Here is a 6,516-nt window from a genome sequence, read left to right on the forward strand (position 1 = left end):
CAATTTCAAACCCAATAGAAAGAACGATTGAATGGGGGATATAAGATTATATTTTTTAATTATTTTATTTTTTATTTTGAAGCATATAAGATTAAATTTTTTGAGTTTAGACTTAAAATTTAATATATTTATTTTTATTAATATATTTATTTATTGAAAGCAAAACCTTAATATATGTATACATATTAGGGGCATTTTTGTAAATATCTCAAGGCAGGGCGGGGCGGATTTACCTCAAATTCAACCCTAACTCAACTATTTTTTTTTTCTAATTTCACTTGACCCCCTTAACCAGAATTTCCAAAAAAAAATCTGACCCTAATGGATAGGGTCGGGTCGATACCTTTTGGATTTGGGGTTTTTTTTCCATCCTTGGTGTTGACGCTAATATTTTAGGATTTTAGATTTGAAATGTCATTGACGGTGTGGTCGGAAAAAGCCACCAATGTTGACATCAATAATGACGGCTCTTAGGGATAGAAGAAAAGAAAGCTTTGTTTATCTAAAGAAAAAAGACGACAATGAAAAACTTGGAAAGAGTTTTTTTTACCTATTAGAAATGGGAGCTTTATAATGTTTTTAGAAATGGGAGCTTTATAATGTTTTTACTTTTTTCACCATTATTTATATTTTATATTTTATATATTCTTTTTGAAATTTTAATAATTTATATACTTAATTGAATTTTAAATACTTTTAAAATTTTAAATAATTGATTATGTGGCATGCATGTGAGCCGCCACACCAGTAAAGTTAACAAATGTTAATTTTTTCATCCATATTGGGGTGTTTTGACAAATGATTTTAGTTCAAGAACTAAAAGAGACAAAAAAAATTGTTATTTTGTAAATGTTGAGGGCTAAATTTATTGAATTTTTTAGAATTTAAACAAAAATGACAAATTTTGTAAACATTGAAGGCTAAGTTTATTGAATTTTTTTTATTTGGGATCAAATTGATAGAATGTGAAATATTAGAAGGCTAAAATTGTTATTAGACAAAAAAAACCCATATCAGCACATCTATTAATATTCAAATGGCTCTTAATGTTCAGTGATGAAATTATTTGATTTCATATAATTTAGAGGTCAAATAGAACGTGGGTAATAATTTAATGACCATTTTTGTATTTTACCCTAAAATATATTATAAACTTTTTTTATACAGTCAGTAAAACTACTCATAATCACTCTTCAAACCTCAAATAGAAGGGTAAACGTGTTTCGCTCGAACTTATGTCCTCCTATACTTGTAAAAATGCTAATACCGGCTGAACTAATACTTAGCCAATTATATTATAAACTTAAAACAATGTTTAAATATTGTTTAAAAAAATTTATTTTTAATAATTTTCAATTTTTATATAAAATATGCAGGCTTTAATACGAAAAATTATTATATTTTATGGAAAAAATTATTTGATCAATGTTTAAATAATTACTTTCCCATTTAAAAAAGAGAATTTACAGTTATCATGTGAACTCTCTTTAAATAAGATATGTAATCATATATTTTAATTTCAAAATATGAGAATAATGTTAATTAAATCTATTTTCAGGGATTGCCTCTTAATACTTGTGTATCAACGTTGGTCTTTGAATACCAACCAACGAAAGAGAGACAACTTCACATTGGAAAGTATGAATTTAAATTATTAATAATAGAACTTCCCGATCAAAATTTTGGGATTGGAAACAGGGAAAATCCTGTTAGAAAAGACAACGTAACGTAACGTCCGAATCATCATTTAATTAAATAGATTAAATTAATCACTTCATCTAACGGATATTCTCATTCTCATTTTTTTTATTTCATTTTCCCTTTTTCCTTAATTCTTTTTCATTCATTTCATTATATAATATTAAGGATAATGAACGACAATATCATAATTTAAACTTGTGCTAAATGAGTGTTTGACAAAAACTCTAACCATCACCACTTTTGCATTTTCACTTTTCAATTGGACTTCTCTCAATTAATCTTCGCTGTCGCTAATTGTCTGACGAATCAGTGCCACCAAAAGACTATGTTCTTTTTCCCCTCCTCTTCTATCAATTTTGGTCTTCCAAGAAATAATTGAAAATAACATGACCAACAACTAAAACCTAAAAAAATGTCATCGAATCATTGCCGTCTACCGCCCAATTGACTTAGGGTCCTCTCAATCTTAACGTTGAACCCACCAACCAAATTTGGAAGGAGAGCACTGAAGGCTTCGATTCCATCAGATCTTTATGATTTAGGATTCAGTTTCTAGAAGTTCTTTACTTTAATTTATTTTTTAACACACTAACTTATTTGTCGTATAATTGTTATGTATTAATATTTTTACATGTTTATTTTCTCTTTTTGATAATTGAGGGTAAGGGATGGATTGCTTGGAATTGAACCCAAGCTGCAACATATATCATAATGAGTATAATGTATTGTTTCATTTATATTAAATTATAAGAAAAAGTGTGGTAAATGATTTAATTTTCAAACATCACAACTTCTTAAATATAATGTTTTTAATAAATAAATACAACAAACTCGTCGAAAACTAATTTCTAGAAATTTGATATTTATGCGAATATATTTTGAGATTGAAATTAAAAGTCTATTATTTTGTTGTAAAAGAGCGCGATGAGCGGAAGGAAAAGAGAGACCAAAACTAAGATTTTGACACAATTATGGGTTCCACAAAATTTTGCTAACAATCGTTACCGCTCTTACTACAAATTCAATTCTATATATGAACTGAATCCTACATGTAGGAGCTGTGATACTTGCTGCACAAAGAAGCTTGAAATTTGCTTATCAAATGGCCCATTGGATGATTAATATTATTGTTTGCTACGCTTTCAATTCTGGTTTTATCCAGATTTTGTACTCTTTTTAACTCTCTATTAATAAATATGATTGGCTCATCATATGTTAGATATTTCAGTCGAAAGGGATCTGCCATATGATTCAATAATAACTTATTAATTCTAGATTTTGAATTTAGCAAGCTTTGGGGAAATTTAGTGGTTGGTGTTGTTAAATCGTTTCTAATCAAAACTTTGGGTAGCTGTATTTAACTTTCCTTTATGCGGCTGACTTTTTCTTCAAAAGTGGAAACGAAACTTTGATAAATTTTCGATTAAAAATGAACTTGTCGAGATGCTTAAAATTCTTAGTAGTGGTAATTCGATTTCTCCTATGTTAATCAGAGTAATTAAGAGTTCAATTTTTGTGTTAAGTATGAAATAGTTTTAAAATTCGTGATTAATATCTATCCTCTAAACCGAACACAAATAATTGATACCTTAAATGTGAATAGAATTGTAAAGTATTTGGAGAGCCAGTCAAACTAATCCATTACAACTTTAGAACATTTATAAAGCGAAAGAAAAAGAATAATTCAACACTTTTCTTTAATCTTCTAATTGAAGCTTCTCTTTAAAAAAAAATTCAGTTTCAAATATATTTAAAGTTATAAGCTTATACAAAATCTATCTTCAAAGTTTTATTTATAGGACAGTTCGTCTTCTCTTTAGGTTTGTTTTAATATATACCAAAAAATATTTGATATATTTTTAAATTTCACGAATATGAAAATGTATTAAAATATTAAAAAATAAACTAATAATTTTTTAAAATTACTTGTAAATTAAATACCGATATATATGACGTCACACGATCGAAACCTTCAACGCCATTGTAAACCACATCTCTTCAAGTTAAAAGACTCTGTTTTCTGCTTCATTACTGACAAGACAAGATGTATTCAACATGATTGTTAGAATATGTCTGGCGGCTTTTTAAGATAAAGAGAGTTCAACTCAAGTCACGTTTGGATGGCGTTGCAGGTAGAATCTGTCGATCAGTACTAAATAATTTAATAAATATTCGTTTCATTATTTAGTTACTAATTTTATAATTTTAATATATTATTATACTAAAATCAGAAAAAAAATCTATTTTTTTAACTAATTGTCCAAATTTCTTTTTTGAAATCGACTTTTCATTTTGAAAATGAAATGGAGTCGTCACCAATCATTTTTATGAGATGTGATCAGATCACCTCATAATTTGATCATTTTAATAAAAGGGTTAATTTACTAAAATAATGATTTTCGGTCTACATCTAGGAAATGAGTTTGGGAGTCAGGTACGCATGAGGAAGGATTAGCACTCTCGTGACGCCCAAAATTGGTACCTAGTTGATTACTTGATTTCTTAGTGTCGAGAATTAAAAATTTGAAGAGAATTTAAAACACGATCCCTTTTTTGTATTAAGACATTACTTAACTAAATTAAATTTAATAAAAAATGCCTTATTTCGAGTTAATCAAGAAGAAGGATCATGCCCTATGAGTTAGGACACGATGCCTTTAATTCTCGAAAACCAGAATAATCATCGTTTGATCATTACTTATTTTTTTTGTTATTTTAAATAGGACATTCGATTATTTCGGTTTTAGGAAGATGCCATAATTCGTAAGTTAAGAGCACAACTCCTCGAATTCCAAAAACAATGAACATGGCCTTGGTTTTAAGTATTTTCTATTCGTTAGATAAAACAAAGGTAAATTTTTAAATGATAAATATTTAATTTATTTAGGCATGGTGTAAAAATGGATAAATAGATTTTAACATGATAACATAGTGATTAGAAAAATAAGGTAAAATGGTATAGGGTAAAAAGAATGAAATAATAACATCAGAATGATAAATAAATAAACGAAATAAGAAAATAAAAGAGTTATGCTCGTGAATTAAAATAAGCAACTATAACGATAATAAAAATACACCTATTTATAATAATAATAGCAATAATTATGTCGTGATTATCATCATAATATTAACATGAACAATAAAAAAATACTAATAATAATAACAATACGGGCAAAAAATGCACAAATAAAAGGAAACATAAACAATAAAATTTTTAAATATATAAAAAAGGGTAAAGAAGTAATAAATAAATAAATAATAATAAAAAGTCATAAAAGGTTGATATAAAATAAATAAAGGACTGAATCAAAATTTAAATGAAATTAAGAGCATAAATTGTAATAAAATAAATAAATTAATAATAAAACATATTAAGGGACCAAAACCGAACACGCGAAAAGGAGCAGGGATCAAATGAGAAATTATTCCCAAACCCCCTAAACACATCGTTCCAAGAGGGACCAAAACGAAAAAATCCAAAATCACAAGGTATAAATTTTAAAAAAAGAAAAAGGACTGGATTGAAAATAAATTAAAAAGCGGAAGGATTAGGGAAATAAATAGACCCACCATATAAAAACATGCGGATCTTGTGCGGTTCGGGTTGTTGAGCTAAGCAACAAAACGACGTTGTTTTGGGGCTTCTGAAGCAGGCCAAAACGATGTCGTACTGAGGCCATATATAAGTCAAAAATTTTAGAAAAAAATCACTCCCCCGCGTTTAAAAAAAAATCCTCTCCCTTCTCCTTTTCTTCCTCTGAATGCAGCCCAGGGTCAGGCCATAAGGCTGTCGGGAGCCTGCTGTGGCCACTGATCATCGGCAACGGTGACCGTAGCCTCCGGTTGCCAGAATTACAAAAACGAGGCTTTTCAGCCCCTCTTGGGCCCAAATCTAAAGGCAAAGCCTTCTGTTCGCCAAAAAAAAAAAAGAAACCTTCGGCCCCTCCACCTAGCCGACGCACGCCTTTCACACCTTATTTCGTCGAAGCGCAGGCCAAATGTAACGCCTAATTTTCAGTGGTGTCGGAAACAGTGATTCGAGATCACTAAATCTGACAAGTGAGTCTTAAAATTTAATAAATTAATAATTATGTGTCAAGTGTGAATTTAGAATAATTTTTGAATTAGTGAATTTTGTGATTTAAAAAGAATTTAATAGGTAAATTGGGTCTAAAAGGAAGTATCGAGACCTCGATTTCATAAGCCAAGCCATAAATATTTTTATAAATATTTATGGAGTGTCATTGAGTTAATATAAAAGTTTCGTTAGAAAATTTTAACGTTTGGATAGTCAATTAATTAAAAAAAACTAAATTGGAAATAATGCAAAATTTGTTAAATTGTGATTAAATAGCTTAAGTGACTAATAAGGAGGGAGTTAAAAGGCAATTAGGCCCAAATTATATAGGCTTGACGGTTGGCAAAAAAAATCAGCAGAAAGTAAGGAGAAATAAGGGCAAAATTGGAAATTTTACAAATTAAATATATAAAACAAAGATAAAAGTGAAAAATCTAGAGATCTCTTCATAATTTATCAGCAGAAACGCCATAGGAGGTCTGAAACAAGCTGGTTTTTCGTATTTTTATACCATGTGAGTTCAATTCTTGTTTTTTCTTTGAAATTTTCATGTTTTGTGACTTTTACAACTAGGTCCAACTATTGAATTCATTAGTTTTTTATTCCATGGGTGATTTTGTAAGTTACTATGAATAAGTTCTGGAAGTTTATGATGAATTAATATATATTTTAAGTTTTAATTTCATTATATTATGATTTTATTAAGTGATTTTAGCATAAAATGATTTTTAGGACCT

This window comes from Gossypium hirsutum, chromosome D09, assembly GCF_007990345.1.
Source record: "Gossypium hirsutum isolate 1008001.06 chromosome D09, Gossypium_hirsutum_v2.1, whole genome shotgun sequence".
Taxonomy (NCBI): domain Eukaryota; kingdom Viridiplantae; phylum Streptophyta; class Magnoliopsida; order Malvales; family Malvaceae; genus Gossypium; species Gossypium hirsutum.